Genomic DNA, 16,888 nt, shown 5'->3' with positions numbered 1-16,888 from the left:
GTGAGAGCTGGGGGAAGGCTTATGCCTGGCTTCTGGCACAGGGAGGCAGCCTATTTGGATAGGGCGTAAGACTGAGGAGCCCCTGAGTTTAGGGTTGCCAACCCTTCAAGATTGTCCTGGCGTCAATAGGAATTAAAGATTAACCTTCAAAGAGTCTCATGCTGAAACCTCCAGACCAAAAGTGGTGACCCTACCCTCAGTTGTGTGTTCTCAGCTCCACTGTTGTCCTGCTGTGTGACCCTCAGGCAAGTGGCCTCTCTTGCTCCTTGCCTCGGTTTCCCCATTTTTTTTTTTAAATGAAGGAACCATCGCAGCTTTGTGTGGACGTTGCAGGAAGGAGTTTTAGTGCCCATAAATTTGCTCTGCATGTGGGGACGCCTTGAGGGCTGTTCCAAACCCAGCATGTTCGCTCTTCCCCCTGCTGGGGCTTGCGTTTCCAAGCATGTGAGACGCTGTCTGAGTTCAGTATATCTCAAACATCTGTAGGGAAATCTGTCACTGGTTTGAGGGCTCTCCTAAAGGCTTGGTGCTGACTGGCTCTGTGCAGTGGAAACAGGGAAGCGGCCAGGGCTGCAAGTGGGTATGGCAGAGCCTGTGTGTGTGAGGCAAGTGTAGGGGGTGCTGAGATACAGGCATATGGCACTGAATGGCTGGGCATGATGCCAGCAGCTCCAGCTCTCACAATGAACTATGCATGGGAGGGAGGGGGGCAGGGTGGAGCTGGATTCTTGAGTTTGGGTGCAGTGCTCTGAAGAGCAAAGCTCCTTCACAAGCACTCTGGTTCCCTGCCAGGGCGTGGCGCATGGAGGGGGAGTGAATGCTGCAAGGCCTTGCTTGTGCATGCTGCCTCTTCCTCCCCTTGCCCCCAAAAAACATGCAACTGTCTTCTGAAGCTGCTGCATCTGCAGGCTGGGCCCCAGTAGAGACGGGGTTGGAGTGGGCCGAGAAGGCAAAAATGGCCAAAGAGTTGTGCCCGGCAGCAAGGCGCTGTTGTGACAGTGGTGGGGGCAGGAAGGAAGTGCAGAATGACGCCGCTGCAGCTCTGTGGATGGGGACTTGAATGCATGTGTGTGCGTGGGGTGGGGTGGGGGGAGATTTGGGGATTTCATGAGCCTGGATCGTTAGCAGGATGCATGGGGAAGCTGTTGAACAGCCTGATGCTTGGAAGGGGCCTGGTTGCAGGCAGGGGGAGGGCAGTGGCATGGATGAGTTGATGTCTCCTGCAGCTCTGGGGAGGTTCCAGGAATTGCTCTGCCTGCTTGGCTAGAGAAGCAGGGCTGAGCTTGGACACACCTCCCCATGCAGGGCTGGTGCATGCCAGGGAGACCTGCTCAGCAGAGGTACAGAGCCATGCTTGGGGGGCTTGAGGCAGACAGTATGTGTGGCTCCTGACACTGGGACAGTGTTTGGGGAGAGGCTGTGAGTCAGGACTGAGGCGCATCAGCGGAACCGGGGAATCCCAGGACTGGAATAGCAGGGTGCCGTGGGTCAGGATTGCTCAGCACTACCCATGCATCTCATACAGAGCTGCCGGTTTGGCAGCTTACATTTCTGACCGCTAACTTCATATCGGCGTGTCCCTTGTGACCTTTAGCTGCCTGGAGAAGCGCTAGCCTGGCCCAGCCAAACCTGCTGCAGGGATCAGGATGTGGGAGGCGGGGAGAGAGGGCTCTTAACTCCAAGCTGAGGAGACAGGAGTCTGTCCCCTGCCTGTCACTTCTCGCATGTATTTTTAATGCTGGCCTCGCTCACATCCTCTCCAAGTTGCTGGCTGACTTCACATCACGGAGAACTCTGTACAACAAGCTTCAAAGGGGGCAAGGGCTTCCTCTGGAAAACTCCCAGACTCTGCATCAGCCTGCCGGTGCCATTGCTGTGCTGTGCAAGCCAGGCAGAAACTCTGCTGGGAACAGCCCATCTGCCTGGCTGGGGGAACTCCCAGCTCCCAGAGCCTCCTGCAGTCTGCTGTGAGGGGAATCCTGCTGGGAGGAGGCGAGGAGCTTGGGAGCCTTTGTAGTTTGACAGGATTCAGTCTTCCCTCTCACTGTAAGATGAGAAATGCCCTGGGGACCTCTCTGCATGGCCCAAGCACAGGGCTGAGAGCCAGCAACTTTAATAGTACTCTGCTCTTTTTCTAATACCTTCCATCTAAGGATCTGCAAGCCCTGCACAAATCCCCATGAATTAAGCCTACCTTCCAGGGAGGCTTATGAACTGCACTGTGCAGATGGGGAAACTGAGGCACAGACAGGCCCAATTTGGGACACCTTAAGTCTGGAGCTGCTTTTTTCTTTTCCCCAGAGGAGCCAAGCAACTGTCATTCCATCTGAAGCCAATGGGAGCTGTACCTCTGAACAGCAGAGCCCATGTATTTCCTAAAACCCAGCAGCCTCCACAATCGGAATTTGTTCCTTTGTGACTTGCCCGTCGCCACAGAGCCGGGGATAGAACCCAGGAGCCCTGGGCCTTAACTGCAAGGCCAGGTCTTTCCTCTTGCAGTGTAATTTCCGCTCTGCTGCTCAGACTGGGAGGCCTTGTTCTAGTCGTTTGAAGGGATGATAAATGTAGTTTATCTAATGCTGATCCTGTGCACATAGGGGGCGTAGTTAAGCTGAAGTAAGCGCTGGTGTAGACACCACTAGGTCAGTGGAAGAATTCTTCTCTTGACCTAGCTACTGCTTCTCAAGGGGGTGAATTTACTGCAGCGATAGGGGAAAAACTTGTGTTGCTGTACCTGCAGCATGGCAACTGTGCCACTCCACTATTTGTGGAGGCATATCTGTAGGAACTTGGACACAGGCTAAGCTGCTTGTTCGTGTTCATCTCTCCTCTTGGACAGTGGGAGCCTGCTTCCCTCTTTGGCTCTCATGCGCTAGCACGGTCTGATTGGGTGGTGAATGCTGCAGTTCACAATGGGGTTTTTGCAAGGCTGCCGGGATAAGGCTTTCTGCTTGGCGGTGGGTCTTCTTGCCTGGCTGGGCACCACCTCGTGTGTGGTGGGGAAAGAGGAGACAACCTCGCTGCTTGGGTTTTGTTGGCTCTATCTGATCAGTGGAAGTCAAGCTCACCTGAGCCCTCCCCCACAAGCAGCTTTCAGCCTCCTGGGTTCCTTATTTCTTCTCCTTCCCTTCATCACCAGCTTCTACATTCGCTAGCCTTGGATCATGACCCTGTGCCCATGCATTAAGGGGTGGATTTGATATCCCAGAGCATCAGTGGGATTTGAACCTGGGTCCTTCAGTGTTGACACCATTCTATTTCACCACTTTCATAATGGGCTCCAACTGTTCTGTGGCCCCAGCATGTACCACGCTCCTGCCGCTTCTCCACTCACCTTTGACACAACCCTCTCCTAGGCCTGCCCCAGACATGTCCCTATGCCCAAGGCTGCAGCATAGGGCCTGTTAAGGGGCTGGCCCAGGAGGGATCGTGTCGGTGAAGGGTGAATCTGCACCTAGATCTGAATACGCTGCGACTTGGTGGGGGTAGTGGAATCTGAACATAGCCCCTTGGCTCATTTCCAGTGTTAATATTGGTGGCTGCTCCCTGACACTGGCCATCGATGTAACTGCTCCCAGCCCAGAGGCGTTGAGTCACCAACGCCCTATGAAATGGTGAGGGTAGATGGCTTCCTGGAGTAGGTGGGGGAGGATTATATGGACTGTTGGCCTGCTTGGCTTTTGACTTCAGGTTGTATCTGAGCAAATGCCCTGATGTGTCAGCTGTTTCTTTTCCCTTCACAGTTGAGAACTGTGGCATTCCATGATGGTGCTTCGCAAACTGATTGATACACGTTTGTTCCCTCTGACATGCTGTGTTAGGGGCAGTGGTGTGGTCAGCGGAGGCAAAAGTGACATCCCGTAGTGGCAAATGCCAGTCACTTGGACTTCTTGTGCCAGAGTCCATCCCCTTTGCGCTAGTCTCTTGGGTTTTCCTCACTATCTCATTCAAGAGGCTAATGTCGTTGTTTGTTACGAGTTGTATGATGGTGGCACCTTGGGGCCCCGAGCAACACAAGATCCTCGCCAGTCGGCTGTGTGCAAACAGTCCTTGCCCCAAAGAGCTTGCAATGCAAATAGATGTGGGGGAGAGGGGAAACTGAGGCACAGGAGGGGAAAGCGAGTTGCACAGCAAACCAGTGGAAACAGAATCCCGGTTTTGAGTCCGTCAGTTGGTTACCCACTAGCCCAGTGTTGCTCAACCTTGTTTGATATTAGGAGCCAGATGTCTGCTTTCCTAAACTGTGACCGGTCTTGGAGACTGGCAATGGTCCACAGACCAGTCACTGAGAGACGCTGCACTAGGCCACGCTGCCTCCCAAAAGCAGCAGACCTGAACCGAACCAAACCTATTGAACTCTTTGGGGGAGTTAGGGTAAAACGGAGCCTGGATCCCAACCGTCCCAAGTGTTGGGCTTTGCAAAGTCAACCCTGCACTCAGCCTCCCCTGCACATTCCTAGGGCTCTCCCCTAACCCCCTTTCCAGCTCCAGCGCTACCTTGTAAAGCACAAGAGTTGTGAGGGGAACTTGGGTGATTTACTGCAGGCGCCAGGAGAGAAATACCAAGGCCTTAGATGGAAACGTTTCCCCTGACAGCTCGTCTGGAGATTTCCCCTCCTCGGAGATTTTTCTGCCTCCTGTGTGGTGCGGCTTCCACAAGGAAAGCCCCTGAGGCTGGGGGTACTGGCCATCTGACTGCTTCCCGCATTCCTGAGTCGTGAGTGAGGATTCTTCCAAGTGGTTCTGCTTCTCGGCTGCCCTGTGGCTTCTGCCCATGTATGAGCCTCACCAGGGCTCAGGCAGCAGGGTTAGTCAGAGGATGAAGTAGCTTAGATGAACAGGTTTAGCACTGCAATTGGGAAACCAGTTTTTCAGATAGCTGTTGGCAAGATTGTTTGAACTGGGGGGGGCGGCATTTGAGGCACACTTCACACCAATCCTAGACGTTCAATCCACCAACCTCGTCACTCTAGAAGGGAAGAAGGTGCTTGCTTTCTTTGTTAGCTAACCTGTGGTCAGCGACTAGTGAGGTCAAGGCAGCTCTAGCTGTCTCAGGTTTGAGCAGGTCAAGGTAAATGTTACAGGGAAGCCTGGTGTTCACCTCAAACTGCACAGCTGCCTTGTTTTGGGCTAGGGTTTCACCTCATGTTAGTTATGTGTTAGCTAATGTGAGTAAGAGCACCTTTTCTCCCTAGTGCAGACACTCCCAAAGCCTGACCCTTGTGGCTCTCCCTACCTGTGAGTCTCACAACAATGCTCTAAATACCATTAATGGCAGAAAAATCTTCCAATGCTCTCTTTAAATGTATCATGCAGGTTTTTAAGCTTGACTGGCAGCTCCTGGAATGGACTCAGAAATCTTCTGCTGTAGGAAATAGGAACTCCCAGGTGGCTGGCATTTCCTGCATTGCTGGAGGGTGCCTCTGGGCAGAAGTTTCCCACCTTCGCTGCCTGGCAAGACTGGATTTCAAGGGCTCCCTATACTGAGGGGTTCTGTTTTACCTTCCCATTGTCTTGAGCTCTTCTCCCGAGTTCAAGAGCCTCGGTAATTGCCCTGAATTTGAGCCTTCAGCACCTCTGTGGTGACCTCCTGAGCACACTTGGTATGTCTGGGCAGGCTTTTGTTTGCCTGCTGATTGTCCCACTGCTTTGTTCCAATGTCCTCCTCCCAGGGCCAGGTTCCTAGTCCATCTGCTTAGTTCTCAGAAGGGGTTTTTACTTCTGCAGGAAGTCAGCACTGGGCAGCTGGAGGGCAGAGGGGAGCTCGTCAGTCTCCAGTGCTCAGCCCGGGTGAGGACTGAGGTGCATTTGCTGGGCTGAGTGCCGGGGATGGTACAGCACCGGTCTCTAGCCTAGGCTCTGCTGCTGCCGAACAGCAGTGCAGGGATGGAGTAACAGGGTCCGGACAGAGGAGGTACAGCGAGTTTTCATGCAGCTCTCACAATGAGTCTTACTGACCCATAATGGCCCTGTTGTTCTGGGGTCCTTAAACAGTTCTGCCAATACCACCTTGTCCAGATCCACAGAAGTCCTTGCTATTCCAGTTTTGAGCCCCCTTACCTCTCCCCTGATGTGTGCAGTTCTGTCAATGCACTTCAGTCCTCACTTGCAGCACTCAATGCTAATCCAGACAAGCTGTTACCCATAGTCCTGGTGCTCTCCTACATGCCTCCCCCACACAGTTGGGCCCAATGCTCCTCCATCCTGCCCTGCAGCCCCCCCGCTTCTCTTGCTCTCTGAGCCCTGGCTTCCTCTGGCAGAGTGCCAAATGTGTCAAACTCTGCAATGGCTTTCCTCTAGGGCAAGTTTTTTTTTTTTCAGTGGGGATTAGGCAGAGACACTCAAAGTTGTCACTTGAGCTCTAAAGAGGGCACTGGACAGCTAGTGTCAAATGCCACAGTTTCACAGATGTGGGAGTGGAAGGCAGTTTTGCAGATCTGGACAGTCCAAAGGTAGCCTGAGATAAGTGGCCTCTAGAAAATCTGAGACTGGCAAACCCCACCCTCCGAAATGAACCTGGGAGCAGCTTGGAAACTGCCCTCAAAGGAGGACCAGGCTAGCAGATGTGGCTGGAGAGGCATGGAGGACAAGGGGCTTGGTGATGAACCAGGACAGGTACTGGAGTTGTGGGATGAGGTGGTAGGTTTATCTGCGGCTTAGTTCCTGCGCAGACTAGGGAGGGAAGCCAGGAAATGGGCGCTGCTCGTTCTGCAGCAGGTCAGACTCTCTGACCCACCTGGCTGAACAAGTATGTGATGCTGGCACACTAGTGCCTGGGCAGCTGACCCCCTGACTGGCACGCAGACGGGCATGGCCATGTGCACCAACACACAGATGCAACTGACACCCACACGTTCAGCAGATGCAGCATTGCAACTCCCACGTGCGCATATGTATGTGCCTGCAGTGTGCATGCGTGACCAAAGCACATGGATGTTGAATCTCTCAGCGCTGAGCACCCACACACCCAACCAGTACTTATGGACACAGTCTGCAATGGATGCATCGATGCTGATGTGTACACACACAGCTGATATTCACAAGCACCACTCCTCCCCGCTCCGGAGACCTATGTGCTAACACATACACAGGGAAGGCACTGACACACGATTCTCTCCCACCTCCAAGGGGCAGGAGAACTGTGAAAAGGGGTGGGGAGAGGGACAGCTGGCTGGCGGCAGATAAAGCTTGAGCAGAGCAGGGTGTGGCTGATTCCAGTTTTGCACCATTTGGAAGGTAGAGAGCAAGCGCACTTTCTGCACTGCTCCCAATAACTGCGTTCTCTTCACATGCTTGCTCCTGAGTCCCAGCTCATCAGAGTGGGGGCTGGCTGGCAGTGAGGGGTGCAGGCGTCCGTGCAATGTGGGAGCTGGGGAATGCTAATGAAATCGGTTTCCTAGTTGCTTTTGTTCCACCTTCCCAGGGCTCCGCTTCTTGTGGCAGGTGACGATGCGATGCCGTGTGTGAAGGGGACAAAGAGCAGATGCTTTGTTTCCATTCAGGAAACGTCAGAAGCACGGAGGCCTGCACAAACGCCAGCCCAGCTCGCAGCACCCTCTGCAGCTAACGCTAAGCTAACCAAGGGAAGGCACTTGGTGGGACTCTAGAGTCTAGTGGCTAGAGCCAGGGCCTGGACATTGTGTTCCTGCCCTGAGCACTGGAGCAAGTTGCCTTGCTCCTCTGTGCCTCTATTTCCCTCCCTATAAAATAGGGCTGATGCTGACCTGCCTTTGGAGATCCCTGGTTACCTGGTGCTATGTAAATGGTGTTAAATTAATTGGCAGGGGGTGCACGGGAGCTAGTTTTACCCCATTAGTCTAAATGGCCAAGTGGCTTTAGGATAGCAGACGGGCTCACCATTCCAGAAGGATAGGAGCTGGGATGCTGGTCCCAAAATGGTCAATTCAAATAGGAGCTGGATTGGGGAGGCTCTTGCCCAGCCAGGGTATGAAGGGGAGCTCAGCAGGGAAAGGAGGTGCTGTTCTCTCCTGGCTCCCCCTTATTTTAACCCTCCCATTTCCTATTCTCCTGGGATAGGAGCCTGTTCCCCTCAGAACCAGTGATGTGCATAGCTGCTGCCCTCCCCCGCCCCCACAGCGGGCACAGAGCTGAGAGGGTACTTTCCCAGGAAAGCCAGCAAAGCCAAGCCTGTCCTCATGGGGGTGGGGGAGAGGTTCCCCACTGACTCACAGCTGTGTTGCACTGGGGCGATTTGCTTTCCTGGCAGCAGTGTTGGTTGAGGCACCTGCGACAGGGGATTGCCAAGTTCCTCCACGTCTTCCCCGGTGTCTGAGACGCTGCCACAAATGGGCTGCTCTGAAGCAGGGCTGCGGGGGAGGAAACACTCCAAGGGATGTCTGGCAGAGGGAGATGCCAGCTCTGGCGATGAGGGGTTGGTGGGCTATTGGGGGGGTGGGGGGGGGCTAAGCCGGCATGTGCTTGGGGAGAGGGGGCTCCCCCTCCTGTGTCTCCATTTTTCCTGCTTCTTCCTGCTCTGCCACCTCCCCCTCTCCATCCCCTCGCAGTTTGGGGTTGCTGGTCTCCATCCCCAGTGCCAGGATCCCCAGTCTCTCTGCTGCGTGTGCCCTTTAGGTGTTGGCGGCGGCAGGTGCTGGCAGTGGGTGACTTTTTGCTGCGTTCTCCATGGGCTTCATTAAATGGCTTAGTCCCAAGCCAGGTGTCCCCTTCTTAGTTGGTTGTGAGCAAGGGTGAGAGAGAGATCCTGCCCCCAGCGTTTGTAGACCGCTTCCTTCCCCACACCCCCATCTCCGCCACATACCCGAGCCAATCCAACCCGCTTCTTAGCAACCCCAGCGCCCTGGGAGCCAGGCTCCGGATCACCCCTCCCCTCCCCTCCTTCCGCTAAATCTGTGGTTTGTAACCATGAGTCACCTTCTCTGCTCCTCTCATTAGTGACTCTGGATGGGTTATAAATAACCTGCTGAGCCTTCTTGGCCAGGCCCTGAAAGCTGTTGGCATTGCTGGCCCACCCTGGAGAGGTTAACCTCACCCCCACCCCCCCGCCCCAAACACACACGCGCACACACACAGGCTGGACCCATGTCAGGCTGCAGCCAGTTGGCGTGTCTCAGTGGCTGGGGTGTTTCTGGGAGTTTGCAGTGTGTGTGCCCCACCATCCGGGCACTCAGATGTGAGGGGGAAGGAAGGGTGGGTGTGTTGCCATGTTTGGCTCCTCCCACACCCTCAAAATAAGATTTTTACGGTCCAGATGAACTAGAGGTGCTGATGCGAAGCAGGGATGGATCTGGCGTGTTACTCTCTTGCCACCTCCTTCCCCAAGTCTTGGCCAAGTTTGTGCTCTTCATCTGCTTCTCTAACACCCTGCTCTGTGTCTGGGGACTAAGCCTGGGGTGTGGCAGCTGAGGGGCAATGGGTCAGCTCTCGCCTGTATAGACTTCAGCTTATCTACGCCCTCTGGTGTCAAATTGCCCACTGTCTGCAGGACCAGACAGACTGGGGAATGTCGGGAGAGGAAGGCTGATTTGGGGCTTAAGACACTGGCCTGCGTTCAGTTCCCAGCCCTACCCAGACTCCCTGGGTGACCTTGGGCAAGTTGCTCTGTGCCTCAGTTTCCCCATGTGTACAATGGGGAGAATAGCCCAGCCCTGCCTCATGGGTGGAGGGAGAATACTTTCATTAGCATTTGAGCAGCACTTGGATAGTTGCGTGATTTTGGGCCTAAACTGGAGTTTCCCTGTCCCCACTCCGTTGGTTAGAAGCAGGTCTCATTCTCCTCTCCTGCAATAACCCAAAACAGGGCCCATCATTCCCCTGCCGCCTTCCCGAAAGGAGATGAGTGGGGCTTCTCCATCGCAGCCTGGGGTGGGAAGGCAGCTTGGCCACTTTTGAGTGGCTCATCCCTTTTGGCCAACTTTTTTCTTTTTATATATTAAAAAAAACCCAAAACCTCCATTATCCTGCCAAGATAAATTTCTTTCCAAAACTCTAATCTCCCCTACGCTGTTTTATAAACTAATTGAATCTGTCAGCACTCCGCTGGCCTCTTTACTGTCTGGGGAGTGGTCGCTGTGTATGTGAATTGGGGGACCAGCCCCATTTATTGTGTGACTCACTAAATGCAGGAGCAGCCAGCAGGGTTGCCTGCCATTGTAGGGAAGAGAGCGCCGTGAGTGGAGGGAATGCAGTTTTGTCTCTCTGCTGGCAGTGGTTCCCAGAGGCAGCTGGACTGCGGTGGAGCACAGATTTATGCAGGAAAATCTTGGCAGTATATAGGCCCAATTCCCTGTTATGCCAGGGCTCCTTTATGCCATCCTGGCAGCATAAAGGGGCCTTAAAGTGGGTGGAAATGCCCCCTTGTGCAGACCACCTCTCTGGCTGGTGAGAGCTTGCCCTGGCTCTGCTCCAAGCCATGATGTAGGAGGTGTTTTGGAGTATGGCCAGAGTTCTCTGCTTCCCTAGGCCCATGGGGGTCCATGAGAAACTGTATAAGTTAAAGCAGCCCTGAGGCTGCTCTGCTGTAGCACAGGGCCCCAAAATACAGGAAGCCCCACTTCAGCTTTGCCTCAGGCGCAATAGCAGAGGAGCTGGGAATCCAGCCCTGTGCTCTTACGTCTTCACCCGTCCGAACATGGAGTCAGAGCTGCTGCACCCACGTGGTGTGCTCTGATCTACAAATAACCCCCAGAGGTAGCACTTAGCACATCTGCCTTTCCTCTGTGGCATCACAAAGCCACTTTTGCTTTTTTGGGCGCTTTTTTGGTATTTATTCCTCTTCCTTTGCCGAATCACTTCTGCGGAGGTGAGTCAGCCCTGCAGCCGCACGCTCAGCCCCAGCCCGGTGGTGAGCGCTAATTAGAGGAGGTGTGAGTAGAGCTTGTGCTGTATGAAGCGGCCCTGATTTTTCTCCCCCCCCCACACACATACTGGGTTAATTTACCCAGGGTGCTTTTGGGCACCAGATTGGGTTTGTTCTCTAAATTGACGGTGGTTTTTTTTGGTCTTGTGCCCATCTGGGAGCATCTTTCCCTGCTTTGGATCGATCTTTCTCCTTCCTCTTCCTCAGGGTCCTTCATTCTTGGCTCAGCCTGGTTGTGGGCCTGCAGCGATGTTAAGAGCTGGGCTTTTAAAGAATTTTTTTTTTTTTTTGAAAAATCTTAACCCCTGAACTGGGACACTTTTTTCCGTTTGGCATAAATAGTCTCCCTGTGACAAAGCTTTACATTGAGTTTGCCATAGCAACCTACAGCAAAGCCAGTGTTTATAACACCCTGTCACCAGGGCTGGAGAAAACAAGCAGCTGCTGCCGTAGCAGGCTGGGGTGACTCTCTCCAGTAAAATCCGGGGGGGCGGCATCCACCACAAAGAGCTTCCGGTGCTGGAGCGGAGTTCCTCTGCAGGGCCCTGACATCAGGGCTATTGTGGGCTCCTGCAGCAATCCAGCTGTGGGCACGTGGAAACGTGCCAGGCAGCTGCCTCGCTGCGTGGAAGGGATGGGGCCAAATGCCACATGGGCCTGGTCTTTCTCTCTGACTCTGTTCTTTTAACTTTCTCTAGGAGTAAGGAGCAAATGGTTTCATAGAAGGACTCGGGAGCCAGCCTGTTACTCCCAGGAGAAACTTGGGGAAGGTTGAAATTGGGCTCTGAAGGCAGCAGCCTGATTCGTTTTAAGTGAGGCACGATCCTTCCTTGCTTCACCGGCCCTTCTGTCCTCGAAGCAGTGAGCTCAGTCCTGGTCTCCCAGTAGCACAACATGGGAGAAACTCCATATGACACCAGGATCGGGCCCGTTCTTCCACCCTTGGATCCTGAATCACCGCTGTGATATCTGTCTGCAGACAGGTGGGGAAATACTCAGAGGGACTCAGCATCTGAGCTGATGAGATGCTCTCTAACCTGGGAACCCAGAGTGGGGGAGGCCAGGGAGTGGAGGCTAGGGGAGAGGGGCAGATAGGGATGGAACTTTGAATTCCTATCCTCCTCCCCATTTGGGGAGTGAACAATGGAGATGACTGGGCAGTGAGCCTGTATGCCGCCCGCTACACCCCCCATGTCCAATGCTGAAACCAATCAACTGTACTTGATCTCTAGACCCAGGATCTCTGCCTGGCTGGGTCTGCTTTAATCGCCTTGGTCTCTGGGAAAGATCATCCCTATCTATATAATCCGTCTAGAGCAGTGGTTCCCGAACTTTAACAGCTCGCGAACCCCTTTCACAAAATCGTGAAATCTCGTGAACCCCCTCCTGAAAATGAATGTTTCCAGGGATTTAAGCAGGGCTCCTGCTTCTGGACCCTGTTGACCGCCCCGGTCAACTGAGCTCCACTGAGCTCGGGCTGCAGGTCCCGCTGACCGCCGGGGCTCAGGCTGCCAGCCCTGCGCAGAGCTCTGGGGTTTGCGCGGCTGGCTCCCCTGCTGATTGGGGGGGGCAGGGCTCGGGCTGCCAGCTCCAACTGCCCGGCCCTGCTCTCCCGGGGGCTCAGGCTGTCTGCCCTGCAACTGGGTCCCACCTGCTGTCTCCAATGCCTGGGGTCCTCTGGCCACCAGGAGTGAAATTTTTCGGGCGAACCCCCTATAACGCTCTGCGAACCCCACTTTGGGAACCACTGGTCTAGAGGCTTACACTGCACTCAAGGCTGTAGCAGCTTCTGCTAGTTGCTGGGAACAGGGCACCTTCCTAGCATGGAGAGCCAGGATTATCAAGGCAATGTAACTTGGGGGAGAGATGGGAAAAAGCAAAGCCAAGGTAAGGGAGACCCTCTCCCAGCTTCCCCTGGCTGTGGGTATGTTTGCACTGAGCCCTGCAGGGTGATCCCAGACCTTGTTGTCTCCATCCTGACACACAAGTTGTGGGCATCTTTCTCCTTAGTCGTGAAAGGGCAGTAGGTAGAGTGGTCGGAGCACAACAGCTTGTGCCTGACTACCCCCCCCCCCCCCCCCCCCGAGCACCTTGCTATCGCAAGAGCAAAGGGAAACTGCCAACTCCAGGAGATGGCTGAGGGAATTACTAGGCCAGAGCTGGAATCCATTTTGGGACTTACAAGTACCTCTGAGGATCCCAGGTAAGCCATGTTGGCTGAAGCGTTGGCTGTGACCAAGGGAGCCCTCTCCCCGAGTGACACTCTGCGGGAGATACAGGGAAATGCTGGCCCGGACCATTGTCTCTGGAGACAATGTTGCGTACAACCCTTTCCAAAGACCCCAGGAGAGGACAGAGTTGGGCTGGGATCTGCAGCCCAGGACAGGGAGCCAACAACCCTTTTTTTTGGTTTTTTTAGACCTTCCTTTCCAAAAGGAGCCCGTGGCTTTTGGATGCCTCCATATATTTTTTTTTTTTAGGTGCCCACCTTTGGACCTCTCCAGCCTGAGCAGCTGTTGCTTCAGTCCAGCCCCAGGCCAATCATCCAGCCAGTGCAGGCCACTGATCTCTGCCATCCCAGATCTAGGAGTTAGGACCTTCTCCCCCCGAACAGGGGACATAGGTCTGCAAGAGGAGTGAAGCCCCTAGTAGGGGCATGAGGAGCTACACCAAAGTCTGAGTTGTGGAGCAAGGCAAATACAACAGCATACTGTGACTGCAGGCCCCGGAGAGCCCTGTCTAGAGGGAGGGGGGGAAATGCCCCCCTTGGCAGGTACTTACTGGATGTTAAGGCTGGGCCTGACTGTTTTAGAGAGGATAACCTCTCTGGCCGTCCCCCAGCAGTCTCTCACCCTCCCCTGCTCCTGCCCAGGGTAGCTTCCCTTTTTCTTTCATGGGGAATGCCCTGCGTTCCTAGGGGAAGGTCTGGGCCCCAGATCCCGCTGGCCATTCTGTGTCAGTCCCTGCACCCTGGAGTGGAGAGATGGCACTTAGGTGCCATCAGCTGCACCTCTGCCCGCTTGCCTTTTGGTTTTCCATCCCTGGGAGGGGTGCCCTGTCTCCCTAATGCCAGTAAGTGTCTTCTCCGTCTGCCATGCTGGAGGTGTAATGCAGCCGTTTATTATTCCGGGCAGGTTTGTCTGCAGCACTGCATCAGCTCCATCATTCCTCATCAGCTGCTCCCTCCTCCTGCTCCTGCCAGCTTCTCTCTCTGTTCCACACCCCCACACTCCCTCCCTCTTTCCTTTCTCACTTGGCTAGCACCCACTGACTGTGAAGGGGGATGGGATGGGAGTGGTTGGGGTGCAGCTGGGGACAGGAGTCTGCTGGGAAGGGGGTTTAGTGGGGATGGAGAGGGGGCTGTGTGTATATTTGGGGGGGTACATGACAATGAGTTTTAGGGGGACCCAGTCTCCCCCTCCCCCAACCTAGGTGTAGAAAGGAAGGACCCTACTGGGCCACTCCTGTCAGCATCCTCTCTCTCCTGCCTCTCCTTTATTTTTTCCCCTCATTTGAAAGGATCCTTTTTGGTTTTAAATCTCCACTTCCCCTTTTTCTGATGCCCTCTGCAGACGGCCATATAAAACCCAGCCATGCCAGCCCTGTTACATCCACTGGGTGCCTGCCCAGCCAGCACCCACCCTTCCCCAGCTTACCTGGCCTGTAAATGTTTCCACTCTTCTCCCCTATCCCTGCCCCTACACTTGCAGATGTGGCTGGGCTGGGGCGTGATCCGGTGCGGAGATGGGTTCAAAGGCTGTTGTGTTCCTGTTCCAGCAAAGGGTATCAAAGCCAGTGTAATGCAGAGGTGTTTTAGCATAGGCCCCCTGGTGCTTATTCCCTAGTCTCCTCTTGACATACAGGAAGCCTTCACTTGCCATACCCCTCTGCTGCAGGATGTCTCCTCCAACCCTCTCTCCTTTCCTAGCCCCAGCCCAGGGCACTTAGCCCTGGAGACCTGGATTTAAAGCTTGCTTATGGTGTGGGTGAATTCAAGGGAGTTGTTTACGTTCACTTGCCAGGATGACCGTTGCTCTGTGGCTCATCACAAGGCAGCCCCGTTGGCTGTTCCTGCTCAGCAGATGCCCCAGGACCGGAATAGCAGGGAATTGGGGCCAAGAGGCACTGGCATGGCTGGACAGGGTGGTGCAGGGGGATGACACACAAGAATGCAATCGCAGAGGGGAGCAGCAGGTTGGGAGTGAGGTGTGCCAGCAGAACTGTATAGATGAAGCCCAGGGCAGGAATAGCAGCAAGGAGGGGATTGCTGGTCATGGAGGCATGCTGGTGGAGCTGATGGATCCCTTTTTCCCTAGAGCTCTCCACATGTGGCTATTGCAAAGTGAGGACTGTATTTATCAGAATCCAGACTCTGGGTCTGACCCAACCGCCAGAGCTGAATCACAGGCTAGTCCTGTCCAGCTCAGAGACCCACTGGTTGAAGAACCACCTCTTGATGGATCCATCCCTAATCCTATGTGAATTGGGGGACAAATGTGCTAGGAGCCATCTGATACCAATTAAGACTCATCTGTTGGGGACTTTCTCCACTTCCTTTGGCCTATTGAGGGGTCAGTTGGGGAACAATCCCTGCCCCTCTGGTCCCACCCCCTGCTTCACATGACCAGTACTAGGTGGAAGGATGCAGCCTTGTCCTAGCATCTCTGCACTTGGCTGCCAGCAGCTGCGTGTTTGGGCTGCTTGGAGCCTTCTTCTGGTCTTCCCCACTGCCTTTCCCTCCCTTAGTCACTCTCTGCCTTACTCCCCCTTCAGAGGAAGGGACCCCGGGAAAGAACAGCTTCCCCCTTGGTGCCTAGAGGCTCTGGAAACTAATTAGAGAGTTAGGAAAAAGAAAAGGAGGACTTGTGGCACCTTAGAGACTAACAAATTTGAGCATAAGCTTGTGAGTTACAGCCCGCTTCATCGGATGCATTCAGTGGAGGAGTTAGGGACAGTCAGCTGAATAATGTCATTAGACACTTGTTAGAGTGCTGGCTGCTGGGGCTTTCCTCCTTCTCTCCCTGGCCTTGGTGGGGCCGGAAGGAGATTCCAGAGGGTCACCCTGCCCCATGGGGTTCTTTCTGTCCCTGGCAGGGCCTCTGGGGCCATTTGTCTGGCTCCAAAGAGCACCCTGAGCACATCCGTTTAGTAGTTTCCAGCTATAATATTTAACACCCAGGAGGGGACTGGCTGGACTGGGCCTTTGACATGTAAATTGCCTGGAATGACGTGGCTAGGTGGGTGTCACCTTAATGTGTCCCCTGATTTGCAGTCTGCATGGTTGGGGCAAACCTACTGTGGTGGTCCGCTGCCCCCTCCCCCCCCCCCCCCCCGGAATTAGGGTGAACCTGGCGTTTGTAAGAGTGTCAATAGGGTCAGTGTGAAGCTGTAGACCTCATGGGTCAAAGTGTGGCCAGGCTGAGCTTGCACCCAGACTCCCAGGTGATGGGGTAGCTGTCTTTAAAGGAGACTGAAAGCTGCTTTTGATCCATCCCAGCTACACCTGGATGCACGGTGGGAGCGTATTTCCTGGACATGCCCCAGGTCTGTCTGTCCCAGCTAAGCCCAGGGCCCCAGTGTTGCAGGCACGGGACATACACCTGATCCTGCCCTGGAGAGCTTGCAGTCAAAGTAGAGCTGACAAAGAAGATGTGGAAACATGACTTGCCCAAGGTTACCCAGCAGGTCCGTGGCAGAGCCAGGTCTCCTGACTCCCAGTTCGGTGCCCTACCCTCTAGGACCACAGTTCCACTCCAATGGGCAGCAGTGCAGACTAGAGCTGTTTGAGTGTAAGCAAACTTTCCTCCCCTGGAATCTGTTATTTTTTGGTCTCCTCTCTCCCCCTTCCCCCCCGCCTCCCTCCACCTTGCAACCTGCCAAGAGGGATCCCTGGTGCTCCAGTTCTGAGGAGGAGAGGAATCTGGGGAGATAATGATAGGAGCCCTGCAGGCTCCTCCAGGGGTAATTATGGAGTCTGCAATTCCAGGATTAATTAGCTGCCTTTCTCTTAACCTCTTAGCTCTTTTCACAAGATGTTATTTGTTATGAAAG

The 16,888-nt window shown here is 54.3% G+C and overlaps 1 protein-coding gene across 13 annotated transcripts in view; it reads left to right on the top strand.

The window, feature by feature from the left end:
- Window positions 1-16,888, top strand: part of ATP2B4 (ATPase plasma membrane Ca2+ transporting 4) — a 102,899-nt gene that overhangs the window by 28,523 nt on the left and 57,488 nt on the right. For 3 of the 13 annotated variants that reach the window (XM_043533467.1, XM_043533469.1, XM_043533462.1), the window contains exons 2-3: window positions 11,536-11,820; window positions 13,318-13,610. The exons of 6 other annotated variants lie outside the window; for them this stretch is intronic. The gene's annotated coding sequence lies outside the window, so the exon portion shown is untranslated. Of the gene's footprint in view, window positions 1-7,215; window positions 7,237-7,294; window positions 7,444-11,535; window positions 11,821-13,317; window positions 13,611-16,888 lie in introns of those variants that run through there. 4 more of the 13 variants (XM_037885004.2, XM_037884997.2, XM_043533464.1 and 1 more) reach the window with 3 other exon arrangements.

Source organism: Chelonia mydas, chromosome 21 (genome assembly GCF_015237465.2).
Source record: "Chelonia mydas isolate rCheMyd1 chromosome 21, rCheMyd1.pri.v2, whole genome shotgun sequence".
NCBI classification, from domain to species: Eukaryota; Metazoa; Chordata; order Testudines; family Cheloniidae; genus Chelonia; species Chelonia mydas.
The sequence above is the reverse complement of the archived record's forward strand: the minus strand, read 5'-3'. Positions and strand labels throughout refer to the sequence as shown.